General features: G+C 45.6%; 1 protein-coding gene across 1 annotated transcript in view; it reads left to right on the forward strand.

Moving 5' to 3' along the window:
• LOC146198195 (uncharacterized) overlaps nt 1–15,388 on the forward strand; it is a 203,129-nt gene that overhangs the window by 69,547 nt on the left and 118,194 nt on the right. The window contains exon 2 of the mRNA XM_084593590.1: nt 9,387–9,462. The gene's annotated coding sequence lies outside the window, so the exon portion shown is untranslated. The remainder of the gene's footprint in view (nt 1–9,386; nt 9,463–15,388) is intronic.

A 15,388-nucleotide genomic window follows, 5' to 3' on the forward strand; every position in this document is an offset into this window, starting at 1 on the left:
CAGATTATCACTGAGGCCAAAAAAAATGTTTGCAGTGTAAGAAGGCTGAATGATGTATGCAAGGTATACCAGCAAACGCAGACAGATTCACACACATCCAAGACTGCGCGCGCGCAAACAACACACACACGCACACACACAGAGATACACACACAAACACACAAACAGACAAGCACACGTAAAATCGTAACAACACATTTCTATGGCTAAGCCAAGTCAGACCTAAAAACAAAGTAAAACAGGCAGTCGCAAACTAAAACCGATAAAACAGCCAAATGGCTAAAAACCTAAGTGAATAAAATCAATTTTCTAGGCAAAAGCCGCGTCAGTCATAAAAATCAACAACAAACAAGAAGAATTGTTGATTTTTAGGCAAAAGCCGCGTCAGTCATAAAAATCAACAACAAACAAGAAGCAGTGTAACAGCAAGTAACACAGCAAATCCCACATGTCCTAAAATGGCTAGCTCCTTATCTAGGAGTGTTAAAGAGGTTGAACTAATACATTTTCACCGTTTTTCGTTATTAAAAAGGCCTCAATGATCTCTCTCTGCACTTTGGTTTTGCTACGTGCGAGAATTACAGTGCCCTCATACACAGGTTTGCATTTATGGCAGACAATATGGTCATACAGGTTACCAGTTTTATAGCTTTCCACATTCCTCTTATGTTCAATGATTCGGTCATTCACACATCTACCCGTTTGTCCAATGTATAGGCACCCACAAGTGCGAGGCAGGCTGTACACAACATTGGTGGAACATTCAATGAACCTGGTGCCATGCTTCTTTTCACATCGCTCACGTTTCTTGGCCAGAACGGTACAGACGCTTGACAGCTTAGTAGGCGCGGAAAAGAGAACAGTCACATCATTCCTGTTGCCAATCTTCAGGTTATGGGAAATTTTGTGCAGATAAGGGATGACTTGAACCTGATGTCTTGGCCGAGGCACAGTCGAGGCTTTCTTACTGTCATTCCTTTGTGCTTTGTGCAGTAGACTTGCTGTTACACTGTGGATTACGTTGGCAGGATACCCTGCTTTTTCAAGACGATTGATCTGGATGGTGACGCTGCTTTTCAGGTTGTGTGAACAGCTTCTGGCAAGTGCGGCTTGAAGAAGACCAGCTATAATCCCACGTTTGATGAGCTTCGAGTGGGCGCTTTCATAGGCCTATGAATAGGCCTATAGCTTATTGGCCTATGAGCATAGGCCTATGAGCTTATTGGCCTATGAAAGCGCCCACTCGAAGCTCATCAAACGTGGGATTATAGCTGGTCTTCTTCAAGCCGCACTTGCCAGAAGCTGTTCACACAACCTGAAAAGCAGCGTCACCATCCAGATCAATCGTCTTGAATAAGCAGGGTATCCCGCCAACGTAATCCACAGTGTAACAGCAAGTCTACTGCGTAAAGCACACAGGAATGACAGTAAGAAAGCCTCGACTGTGCCTCGGCCAAGACATCAGGTTCAAGTCATCCCTTATCTGCACAAAATTTCCCATAACCTGAAGATTGGCAACAGGAATGATGTGACTGTTCTCTTTTCCGCGCCTACTAAGCTGTCAAGCGTCTGTACCGTTCTGGCCAAGAAACGTGAGCGATGTGAAAAGAAGCATGGCACCAGGTTCATTGAATGTTCCACCAATGTTGTGTACAGCCTGCCTCGCACTTGTGGGTGCCTATACATTGGACAAACGGGTAGATGTGTGAATGACCGAATCATTGAACATAAGAGGAATGTGGAAAGCTATAAAACTGGTAACCTGTATGACCATATTGTCTGCCATAAATGCAAACCTGTGTATGAGGGCACTGTAATTCTCGCACGTAGCAAAACCAAAGTGCAGAGAGAGATCATTGAGGCCTTTTTAATAACGAAAAACGGTGAAAAATGTATTAGTTCAACCTCTTTAACACTCCTAGATAAGGAGCTAGCCATTTTAGGACATGTGGGATTTGCTGTGTTACTTGCTGTTACACTGCTTCTTGTTTGTTGTTGATTTTTATGACTGACGAGGCTTTTGCCTAAAAATCAACAATTCTTCTTGTTTGTTGTTGATTTTTATGACTGACGCGGCTTTTGCCTAGAAAATTGATTTTATTCACTTAGGTTTTTAGCCATTTGGCTGTTTTATCGGTTTTAGTTTGCGACTGCCTGTTTTACTTTGTTTTTAGGTCTGACGTGGCCTAGCCATAGAAATGTGTTGTTACGATTTTACGTGTGCTTGTCTGTTTGTGTGTTTGTGTGTGTATCTCTGTGTGTGTGCGTGTGTGTGTTGTTTGCGCGCGCGCAGTCTTGGAGGTGTGTGATCTGTCTGCGTTTGCTGGTATACCTTGCATACATCATTCAGCCTTCTTACACTGCAAACATTTTTTTGGCCTCAGTGATAATCTGGTGAGATTTAAGTCATTTTTGCCCTGCTTGGTAGATGATCTTCGCTGGTTGTGTGCTCACGTGTTTACTCTTGATCGATATGATATGATTTCACTTGTCTATATAAGTAGGTACCGTTTACTAAATAAAACCAGTTGGAAGTTTGCGCTCTGTCTTGTTGTCACGTCTCTTTCTTCTTCTACTTTTTGCGCCAGTCTTTTACCTTTTGCTAATATGAACCAACTCGCCCAGAAGAAAGTACTTATTGCATCAGTTGGTGCAGCCTTAAGGAAGGAACGCTAAAAGCAACGACACAGGAACAAATAGCGAGGTGGGTAATAAAACGGAAAGTAATAACAAGAGAAAATGCATAATAAACAATACATGAATTAGTAGATGATACAAATCCATCAAAATATAAGAAAATAATAAATAAGGCTTTCAATACAATTTTAGAAATCACGCCCAACCATTACATTTCTAGGGAGCTGGTTCCAGCCTTTATTTCTGTAAAAAAAGAAGAGCAATAGTTGGGCGCTTTAATAAGTCATGGTTAAGTGTCGCAATACTACTCCTGATAATATCCACTGGTGCAGTGCCCGATATTTGCCATACCAAGAAGAAATTGAAGCATATACTTAACTGCGTAGGCTACACGCATTGCTATAATAACTCAGTCATTTCTCTTGGTCGCCTTTCCCTTTTAATTAGTAGGCTAAGCGTTGCATATGTCTCAAACCAAACTACTAATATTATATCGCAGCGAACACACTGCAGGAAATTATTGGTTAGTAACGAGCAAATGGTGAAATTAAATTTTCTTCTTCCGTTCTTCTTTTGTCTTCGATTAATGTCTTGCTGCTGGTTCTTATGAAGGTCGAATTACTGAGCCATCTAAAGAATGCGTCCATTGCTCGGTCTTTAAATATTTCGGAAGAAACAGCCTCCTAATGCCTATGCGTGTGGGGCCACTGCAGAACCACATTTCCGTGCGGTCTCTCAAACCTTCGAGCTTAACGTAAGCGTGGTCTCACGGAAACCTTTTTCCGCCCCGTGTTCCGGCAATGTTAGCCAGGAGACCGAGGAAGAGAAGGGAGGTTCGAGCGAGATGGCCGCGTCGTTATACCGTCCATTTGCAGGAGCGCTATCGTCAGAAAACGCAGCTGCCTCCTGGCGACGCTCAGCTTCTCCGAAATGCCTCGCGTAAATGGTTCCGCAGCCCATCTTGTCGCTTTGGTCAATGAGCAGCCGTAATTGCAGTAACTCACGGGAGTTTTCTATGCCGTGGTTACGCGACCGGAACTGTAGAAGTGTTTTGCAAATGCTGATAAAATGAATGTGGATAACTCGATAAGTGAATGATGCAGCAGATCATGTACTACACGCCGAAACAGAAACGGTGCTAAGGCTGTCATGTTTTTCTGAAAGCGTCACAATAGTAATGTTAATAATATACTGACTGTTCTAAACAGGCGTTCTAGACTCAGTAATGAGCCTTACGGAAGTCATTCATCAAAAAGGTTGATTCGAAACTTCAACAGACGACAGTCATACAACATAGATGCATTAAAGCAAGATATGTGGCCACTTAAGATTCAAGAGAAAATGCGACAGCATTGAAGTTCTGAGCTGCATCTTCGCTGTGTTTGTGTTTTTTTCTGTTACTGTATTCGTCAGCAAATTCACCCGACACCTACTGGTGGTTGAGGTAGACCCCAAATTTTTCCTGTTGTGCCGAGAGGCGCTAATTAATCGGCGTGCGTTAGGAGGCGAGCTGTGACTGGTCTTTCGTATTTAAGTAACATCCATGACGGCATCGCTGTCTCGACCTAATAATGAATTTCACCTCTAACGGTGACGGGGTTTTGGCACATCGGGAGAAAAAAAAATGCTAGCAATAATTGCTGCCGAAGTTGCTACAGCGACTGTTAGAGTGCGCATTTAGTGTGCGCGTATAAAAAAAAATAAACTTGCTATAAAGAAATGAATATATGTGAATGTAGTCACTTTTAGAACGAGGATACCTCCTAAACAGTAATTAAAAACTTCATAAAGCATTAGCATGGTGAACATACTCGTTCAATCGATGGCATAGAAACGAGCCGGAAAATGTTTTAACGTTTGCGTCATTTTTCCATCGAAGCCCTTTTGCAGTCTCGCAGAAATTGAGATATGCTAGGAATTAAAAAAATTATAGCCTATATATTTCCTCGAAATCAAAGGTAGGCTTACGCATAAAATGCACTGCAGAAACGGCGTAACATTTTTTAGACCGGCTCATAGATAGCGGTATACACACTAGGCTTTAGTCAGGACTTTCTCTAGCTTAACGCGCTTGTGAGGTTCGAGCTCAGCAGTGATGCAGGCTCGCTGTTTTAGCCTCTTGGAGGGGAGTCACCGGGAAACGGCTTTATTGGATCGATAGTGCGCTCGATTTCATTACACACTTTTGATGTTTTATACGTGTCGGTCGCGTTCAGCTGGATCTTAACTTTTTTTTTATTGTTTTTTATGCTGAGCAGTGTGCTCTCCAGTTCGCGCTCGTTTCTCTTCTGATGCTCCATACAGTCCCCGCCCCCACTCATCAAATGGGTGAGCCATCATTCGCACCGTTAAGTGAAATGATGAAGGTTGGCGACAAATTTACACCACAATGCCCTACAGGCTACCGGTTACAACGCGCACTGCGAGAGCCTGAGGCACTGATTGAGATGCACCGACAAATGAATCTGGTGTATTTACATCGCCGTTGGTTTGAATTGCGTGACCGTCGGAGCCATTATGGATGAAAAGTTTAAACGTTTTCGGATAAGTTCACCATTTTTCCAGTTACTGCGCACCACGGTCTCAGGGCGATTCTCATCTCTTAGTGTGCGCAATGGAAGATAAAAGCATGGTCACGCAGTTAGACGCGCAAATTATATTTAAATTTTGAATGTAGGAACTTGTGCCAGTTCAATCTAGCTGTGAGAAATTGCGTCGGAGTTTATTAGTGTTATTGTGTCGAAATAGCCAGAGTCAACCTCAACTGTTCTACGCAGTATTCAAACATTCGATTTTTAGACAGTTCTAAACATCAAAGGAAAGTCCAATGTTTACCTACCCATCTTCGAGAAATCGAAGTACTGTTAATGGAGAGAGACCAAGTTTAAAAGAATAAACGCGCTCAGTCAATCTCCCTAGGGTTTTTAACACGCGCCTCCTGCAAATATTTTAACGCTCTCGATGAATGTGCCCCGCGAATGCAAGATATCCATCACAGCTATCTCGTACCGCTCAAATGAGAACATCTGCGGGGATCCATCTCGTCTTCGCCTTGAACCTCGGCAACTCATCACAGCGCGCCCAGTGCTAACTCAGATAGCTCACAAGTCACGGCCGCGGTGGGGTCAAAGGCGCTGGGTCAACTCGTTTACCGGAGCATATTCCGTCGCCTCGATCTTTCTTCCACGGTAAAGCGTGCGTAAAGCGCAGCCGCCGTCTCCCCATCACGTTCCTTGGCGTACCTCGCGACCGCTCATTGTCCGCCCCGAGGCACACGCCGGCGGAAACCACTCGGCGGCGCAATCGCTCGTACAACGACTACAGCGACTGCGTTTCACGCTGTAAGAGTACCTCGCGCCGCATCCAGCCCGCGAACCGACGGTACGCGCCCGGCAAAATGAACATGGGTTTGCTCCACTGCAGCGAGCAACGGAAGGAGACGCGGCCGTTGCAGCGAGACGCGCTGACCCTGCCGCGTCTTCAGGCGCTAAAGGGGGAAGCCGAGCAGAACACGACCTAGTTTACACGTTGCCGCCGACGCTAGCTGGCTCTGGTGATGCCTGTGTGCTGCAAAGGGGACAACCATATAGTGTCCTCATCATTATCATCATTTCTTGGTGCCGCTGGCCTCTTTCGCTAAGGGTGCGCGTTGGGCGTCACGGCTTTCGACCGTGCGTATGTGTGCGCGTAGCTTCTTTATCTCCACTCCAGCGTGTCCCCTCGCGGCGTCACGAACGTTGATTAATGTGTCTTCTCCAGAGAGCCAACCGTGCGATCAGCTATGACGAATGGAAGAGCAGATTTGTAGGTGCGCGTTGTCGGCGTCTTTGACGACTGTGTTTTGTTACTAAATCCCTCACCTTCTCATTGAGAGAAGAATGAGGGACCGATGGAAAAAAGAAAGGAAAGCAGTCCTACATAGCAAGACTTTGACCTTATTCTGAGCTAGGTTCCAAGAAAAAACTTCTTTTCGTGGGTGAAACCTGGCTTACTATCAAAACGCTTCTCGCTACGCTGTATATAGATGAACGTAGCATGATGGATGTCGAATTCTTGTCACAGACGCAGGCGCCATTCCGAGGAGCTTCGCCTTCATCTAGCGCCTAACCGCAACAACCAGGAAGATCATGGCCTGACATTTTGTGGGTACACTATATATCCTTTTTTTTTTTTTTTTTTTTTTTTTATGGACCACTCTCGTCTGGCGCCTAACTTCCTGCAGTATTTGAGTGAGCCGAAAAACCATCGCTTGCCGTCTATAACAATGTACCCGATACCTTCCATATATATTAAAGCTGGCACATGGTCTCCAGTGTGAGTAAGACGAAGTTTATTTGTTTGTATTACGGCGTTTCGAAACCCTATGTTTTTCGATTTCTCGTAGAATGCTACGAAAGAAAAGTTTTCAGTCTGCATCCGCAGTGTCACGTTAGGCTGGCTGTGGTCGCCTACGGGTGGCCTCTGTGGACGCTATTCGCACCGTTCACAGCATTGCTCCTGTGCTTTCACCGTCTTACCTTTTTGCTGCTCTTGCATACGTGGCAGCGAAAACGTGTTCGACTGAAGAATTGGTATCGTGCGTGTAGGTCGATATGTCGGACTGAGGAGCGTCGAGAAGTGCGCTGTTGTCTCTCCCTTTGTGCTGAAATGGCTTGATTTGTTCGATCCACGAAATTCTGAAAACTTCGCAAAATACGCTTATAGCGTCCGCTGTGGGTTTGCTATATGCAGCCGCCTGACCTACGTCTGGTTGTGCAAAGCCTCACTGGTAGGCCATAAAGTGTCTTCCAGTGAGATAGAAATAAATATTCACGTGTCTTTACTCCAGTGACGAAATCCGGCAAAGAGAGGTCTTCATTGCTCAAGATACGTGCGCACGTTTTATTAAAGAGCATATATAACATTTTTAACGGTGACTATGCGGGGGCATATTGCTGATACGTAAACTAAGAGAGATAATCCCTCTGTTCACGACTGAATGCATCTGTCTGAATCCAACTTTAAATTGATCAGTTCCGTCAGGTGTACAAGTCCTCAACTATTCTCGTGTGCACAGTTACATAAGATTTGATAAAGGGCTCTTTGCTGCGAATATTCTTGCCAACATATGCTGCTCAATAGCAACGTTGGCTCTAACCTGTCACACGCAGAGTAAGCAGCTTAATAAGGAGCCAGCAACTGAGGCGAACTTCGACAACATTGGTGGCTTATGTCTACGACGGCGAGACGCCCGGTGGAAAGGCTCTAGCTCAATCTCGCAGGCATTTCTCAGCATCAGCTACGGCACTGAAGAGTTTCTTCATTTTAAGATTAATGTGAACACTTATACTAGCAAATAAAACCAAGGGCACGTAATAATTACTAAACAAATGCTCAGATTTACGCAGGCATCCGCGTAACGACAGCTATTTGTTGGAATGAGACTCCCACTTCCTGCCTCTGTTATCATTTGCGCCGAAGTAATTAAAGCACACGAAAAGAGCAGGCGCATACACTGATATTCCGGGCAGAAGCATTTTTTTTTAATTTTTAATTTTTATGCATTTTTTTTCACGCCTCATACGATCGCATCATAGTAGTCAATATAGATGCGCATGCATCTGTGACGCTTGTACTTTCTTGCTGTTTATTGTCAAAAATGGTGCCTGCTTGTTTCCGATGGCGGTCTTAGCTACTCGGGATAAGGGCAGAACAAACTCTAAATGAAGATTTTGCTGCACATTTGAAGATTACATGATTCTCATCAATGTGTTCATAACAGTATCTTATAATATTTGAACTTGCTTACTAATAACAAGTGTTGTCCACTACAAGCGGAATTGATCCACTTGGTGTTGGTGCTTCGTTTATAGCGCCTGTCTCTGCTTCTATAGATCGCGTCGAAGAGCTCGTTATGCCTCCGGTGCGTCAGCTTGTACGAATTTCCCAGAGCTCGGAGCCCTTTTTATATAAATCAAATCCCGTTCTCATCCTCAAGCATTTATGTGCGGCAAGAATAATGCCGTGAATGGTGTGACAATATGCAATGCGAACGTGACAAAGAAAGTTGCTCCTTTGGAACCCGGCAAATATGCAACACCACTTGTGCTGTTTACAGGTTGTGCACCTTCCGTGCAAACACTTGAGTTGTTCACAGCGTGTAAAGCTGGCCAGGGAGCAGCTTGTTTGCCGTTATCCTCTGCGGTGGAAGGTGGAAAGATGAAAGAAAAAGAATTAACGAGACAACGAGATCGCCGTTTGTGCGATTATCAATATCAGCACCGCTACATTCTCTCCATGTCTGCTGGGGCAAATTGTGGTGAGGGTGATTTCCTGATGCGCACCGTTATACTCGCAATGTTGTTGAAGCAACAAAACAAAGGTGTCTGCACCCTGCGGTTTAGTCAACATTTATCTGGTGGTTCGTATGTCAACAGAGGTAGTCAGCGGTGGTGTAAGGAGATCAATATGTCGAATCACCTGGATGTCAAAAAAAGTCCACTAGCTGCGAGAAGGCGAGTCTAAGAAAAAATCCTTTTCGCTGCCTGTGGTAGTGATGGAATCTTCAAATCTCCGTCATATCGGAGCGTAGACGCTTTTTTGACGGCTGTCTACGGTACCCTTAGAGGTGCCGTGTCGACCTGTGATCGGTTTTAGTTTCCCAAGGAACTTGCTGCTTTGCCCGCGATGCTTCCAGCACAATCGCCTTGTTTGTGCCTAATGCTCCTGACATGAGCTACAATGTTTTGATTTTTTTTTTTTTTTTGCAGGAGCCCAGACCACACCTGTCGAGCTTCGTGATGGAAGCTTGTTGAAAGATCTGCAATCATCCGCGAGGCTAATCGCGTAAGTTCATCAATAATTACTCTCCATCGATTTCAGTGCTCAGAGAAATTTTGGTTTGTGCAAATGCGATACGTTTCCTCGAGCATATTTTTCAAAAAATATGATTAGCTCTGGTCTCATTCCTATGATGCTATCACTCGCGCGGTGTAATAGTCCTACAATATTTCACCTGTTATGATGCTCTACGTGTCATACGTGTACAACCGCGCGCAGCTATCTTACATTCACGCCCACTGAAAAAAAAAAAAAAGACATTAAGACGTCGTCATCCCAAGTGTGAGCGTATTAACTCCTTGCGATGCTCCCGGATATTGGTCCTTCCGCGTTTCAGTCTCATCTCACTTCCATTCCTTTTGTCGTCGATGCAGTTATCCTGCCACTTCAGCGCCAGAACGGCTTCTCGCTTCTTTGAGCCATTACTCCGACGACAGCCGTCCTCCGCGTGTTCTCTCTCGGTATACAATGGAAGGAAGCGACCCAGCGCCGGCCGCATTGACACGACCCTACGACGTCTTCAGTGGCTGAATCGGTTCACCGATGAAACCAGGGTTGCACATCCCGACTCTTGTGGGCGACTCTTTCCATGAGGTTGGGCAGTAAGGCCTCGCATACCTGCGCTTCTTGCAACCTGCCGAACCACACGGAGAGGAGAGCGTGCTCCGCTTTTCCCACCACAGTTCCATTGATGCGGCTGCGCGAGTGAAAAGAATCGAGCACGCTGACCGGGTAGCCCATATCGGAAGAGCGCGCGTGCTCTGCGCGGTCACCCGGGATTCACCACGAGTCCCCCCGACAATGAGCGCTGCGCGGTGATGAGCCCTTCGCGCGGCCACGCTTGGCTGCTGCCGCCTCGCTTCGCTCGAGTCATTGAGAGGATTCGAATCGCAACTTCCTCTGGGACGGGAGCGGCTCCTCCGCCGCTGTCCATTTCGACCGGTTGCGAGCAAGGCATTCAACGCGCGGCCAGGAGTCTTTGGGTTCTGTACGCTGTGAGGCAATGCTCTGGAACAATATCAGTCTCCCAAAAGCACGCCGTGCGTCGGTGGGAGCGAGGGCGCAGCTTTGAGTTCGGACCTGACCGCTGCGACTCTCTTCTTACTTTCGAAAACAAAAAGAAAATGGCCGAACGAACATCGCGAACGCAATTCTCCGGTCCGAGAGGAGACATTCTGAGCTCCTAGATTCCAACTAAGCCATATTGACGCAGACATGCTCTGTTCCACAATAGATTTGCTAAAATAGCCCTAAAAGCAAGGACGTCGTCCAGAGAACAAAGGAACACGCGCGCTCGCGTGGTCTATTAGTTTTTCTCTGATTATTCGTTGATTGAGTCTCCAAACGTCACACTTCGTTAAAGCTCGGTAAGCATCAGTGCCAAAGGTTCAGAAGTAAAACTTTGGCTGACCTTTTAGAACTTTACATGTTCTTCAAACACGTGCGCACCGGCGTCAAAATAAAGAGAAAACTCTATTTACGCTCATGCTTTGAGGGATATTATAGGCTCAAGCTGGCGGGAACTTCAGGTTTAGAATATCAGACAATCGATAGGCTGGCGCACTATTCTGTGCAGGTGTGTTTCCGGTTTTCTGGCACTTGCGTTCGCTGACAGGCGGCGGACAATCTGCGGCGCATTCATGTTGGACAGGTATATATGATATACGTTAGTGTACGGAGCAGAATACTGGTTACACTGATTCCACCCACAGAGGCCAATGCAGAAGCACGCTTGTGGCCACCGATTAAGAAAAGTCTACCATTTCATTTCATTTCATTTTATTACCTTAAAGACCCCTCGCGGAGTATTACATAAGGGGTGGGATGAGCAGAAAAGGTACAAGACAATGCAATATATGTGATCATATACAAAAAATGTTGTTTAGGTTGTTAGCAAACATAGTGCTTAAGCAAATTACGCCAAATGTCTTGTCACCACTTATGTCACTGCTTACAATCAGAGTAACTGCATGCCTCCACTTAATCATCTTATTTTTTTATTTTAATTCGTTTGGCTGCTGTGCAGCGAACGAAAACTTGCGCAATGTTACACTTCCCTGGAAGGAGCAGATTTAAAATTAAAACGTTTTTTGCGGTGTAGGAGCGATATGTCGCATTTAGGTATACAAGCCTCTGGTTCTCAGCTCATAAGCGAAGACGCTCATTCTCCTGACAGTGCTAAGCTCATAGGCAAGTTTTTGCCATCCTGATTTTGGTTGCATCTCTTTAGACCACCTCGTGGTTGGCAAAGTTTTGCCGCTCCAATCCTGGACCTCGCGGTCGCTTTCTGACTAATAAGAATAAACGGTCAGTAAGGCAGCGCTATGCATGTTCATGTGAGGCGGGTTTAATGCGTTTAATTTTCGTTTCGGAAGAAAAATGTGAGTTATTTACCGTATCCGAACAGGCAAGAAAGTAGTTGTTCTCACAGCATAGCGCTTTAATGCTAGTGAAAGATTGGCGTGCCCAGCGACATCCCTGCATAGCACCCACTATACCCGTAGTTTAATGGTAACAGGAACGATGAATCCTCAGCATGCATACCGTCATGTTGCCAACATTCAGTACCTCGGCGAAACTGCCTCCCTTCCCGCCACTCCACAAGTAGGACTCGCTTGTGTGTACCCGGCCGATACATTGCTCTAGTTTTGTGTCGTTGAAGGTTTGGTTTGGTTCATTGCGTTTTGACCTCCCAAAACGACCCAGGCTACGAGAGATGTCGTAGAGGAGGGCTACGGAAATTTCGTCAACCTGGAGCTCTTTAACGCGCACTAACATTGCAGAGAACACGGGCGCTTTTCGCCTCTATCGAAAAGCGGCCATCGCGACCATTATTCGGTCCCTAATCCTGAGGCACAGCAGTCCCTAGCCTTAGCCACCACACCATCGCGGCGGGGCGTGTCGGTGAAAGAATTTGTGTTATATTTAAAATACTGCATCGTTAATATAACCCCTGCGAAATGCGCTTTAACGAAAATTCACTAAGGCTGGGCACCGGTGGATCCTCTCTAAACGTGCACTTCCACTCCACGCTGTGGAAGCCACCCAGTCTTACAAAGCCAGCGTGATTTTCGCCTCGCCGCGTTCATCCCCGCTCGCATCACCGGGAACCGAGTCTCATTGAGCCCGTGCGAGCCGAGCGTCAGCCGCAGCCCACGTTGCAGCAGCAGCTCGGCAACGTCTGGGTCGAGCCCCCAAACGACGGCGTGGGGGGTGCGTGGTGCTTCGCGCTCGGTTATGCGGAAGTCGTTCAGGGCGGCGATACTACTAGTACGTCCATTGCTTCTGCTACTGCGACGCCTCGCGTCCGTGGATCACTCGGTTCGTAGCGCTGGTCATTCGCTCGCCTTCGGCACGAGGACAGGAAACTAGAAGCAAGAAAAGGAGGAAGTCGCCGAAGAGCCTTTCCGATGGTCGTAGTGCTGTGGGAACATGGTGATGCTGTTGTTCGGGACCGTTTCTGCATTTTATTTACGGCGACCCTGGGAGCAACGATACTATGAATGACATAATAAAATGCTCATTGAAGTCATCAAGTGTGGCCCTCCGATCACTTTAGGATTAGAGAGGGAAGAGCGTGGAAAGAGGAAAGAGGACATAACGCCATGCCGCGATATGTTTGGGCTGCGTAGGCAGCTGGAAAGATGAACAGCAAAAAAAGTTGGATACTTTTTACCCCCCCCCCTCCCCCCTCTCCCCCCACTCAGTCATACTACGATGGGTTAGGAAATTGCATTGCTGGGCCATGCGCATTATTTATTTGCTTCTGTTAAGCTGCTTTGAATTGAAAGACACTAAGCGAATGGTTCCAACTATAAGCTACTCGCTCTTACTCCGCCCCGGCTGATATTCCTGTAATTGAAAGCAAATCTTTCGGTAGATTGCAGTGAGACGATTAGTGCACTCTAGATGTTTGGACTGGAAAACCTGTTCGGGGTGTATTGAAAAAAACAACAAGCAAGTAACGAAATGTTATCAACGGCATTCGGGGTTCTGATGCCCCATTTTGCGGCTGTATTTGAATAAATGCGGTGGGTGACAGATTCTGGAATGCAGAATGGGACTCAGCGTGTAGGTTGGAACGCATGGAACGCTCAAACTGTTCGTTTCGAAGCAAACTGTTCCGCCAATTAGGAGTATTTGCACTGATTTACTGTTCAGAATCTGTTGTTCTGCAAGGCGATAAATCTTTAATGCAATGTCAATACATTAATAAAGAAACTGCGTGTTCTGTGCATGCAGAGATCATGCATAACGCATAAAAAGAGGAACCTTTCTGACCCACCACGAGGAAGATCCTTAAAAGTTTTCGGGTTGCGGTACACCATAACTAGGCGTCTTTCTGCGGCGACCGTGCATACAGGCAACAATTTCGAGTTGCATGCGTCCAACCGGAGATCAACACTGGACAAGATCATGTTGTACAGGAGCAAGCACTACGAAAAAAATGTCTGGTCACAAGCATTTGTGGCAATATTTAAGAAAATCTCCCTATAGGAGGAGTAGACTGTAATAAGGGCATAATTTATTATCATGGATAATAATTGCTACATTAAGTAAATGTATTTATTTATACTACCGATATAAGCCAGGACAAAGCTGTACGCTGTGCGCATTACCAATTATTGCCCATTTATTGAAACGGAGAGTAACAAACGATACAATTAAGTGGTACAAAAATAACAGCACAGCTATAATTACCAAAGAACAAGAGGAAGTCAATCTACAGAAGGAAAAAGCATACAGCATACCATTAATTTATGTAACTATAAGAAATGCTTTGCAAAACTTTTTGTATGTTACAAGCTTTATAAGGGTGGGAGTATAATTTGGCACCCTATCCCATTCGTCTAGTGCCTGGAGAGAAAAAGATACTTCAAGCAATCGGTCCTGTAGTTACATGAGGGAAAGGTAACGTCCGATTTGATACATTCTGAGCGCGCTCCTTATATTATGCGCTAAAGATACGAAAACAATTTAGTGGACAGAAGTTTTTCTTAGAAGTTTTTCCTTGATGAATTGTAAGGAGCACTGCCTCATAGCGGAAAGCTCCACTACCCTATGTCTGCCAAGGTAAAGTTTGGCGAGCGTTTGACCTTGACTGCAGGTGCGACGAGCGGAGCTGGCAGCGCTTGCTGTTGTTGTTGTTCTCCTCAAATGTGATGGCACATACCCACACAGGGGGATCGGCCAAGAATTGGGGTGCAGAGATATTAGATTTTGAGATGTATAACTACATCGCAAAACAAAAAAAAAATAAATGGTAGGGAATAGAGAAGGAAATGTAAATATGATAAACCAAAATATAAAAGAGTAAATACTAACGCACGCAGTAGGAGAATAGTAAGATTTATATGTACAGATTAAAACTTCAAAGCATATTAGCAAGGTAGACGTTTTGTTTCTATTAAGAAGTTTTGAATGACGTTAAAAACATGCCTGTGGCTGTACCCAAGCATGGTGGCACCGAACGATAATAAAATTTGGCTGCTCAAATTAAGACCCAGCTGTTGTAACGGCTTCTCTAAATACCGTTTTCTCCTCATGGTAAAACGGCGGCAAAATGTCAAGAAATGATCTATTGTTTCCGGTTCCCCCCAGAATGCGTAGACAGGAGAGAGCGCCAAACCAGACCTGTGCATATAGAAATTTAGGGGCGGAATACGACAGCGTAGCCTGGTTAGAGAGACCTCAATCTGCCTTGATTGACATGATTTCCTATTCCATGAATACTTGAGATTCAGGTAGTCATCCGATGATAAAATAGAGCGCTTGCTTTTTCTTCTCCATCGCACGCCTGCTTCTTCTTCGCTGCTTCGTCTACGCTTCTTCTTCTTCTTCGAACACCTGCCAAACTTGTTACGGCGAGGCGCAGCTGCGCTCGCTCGCCTGGCACCGCCGCTATGATACCACGTGACTTTGAGAGGGTGCA

This window comes from Amblyomma maculatum, chromosome 2, assembly GCF_055883805.1.
Source record: "Amblyomma maculatum isolate TAMU_Amacu chromosome 2, ASM5588380v1, whole genome shotgun sequence".
NCBI classification, from domain to species: domain Eukaryota; kingdom Metazoa; phylum Arthropoda; class Arachnida; order Ixodida; family Ixodidae; genus Amblyomma; species Amblyomma maculatum.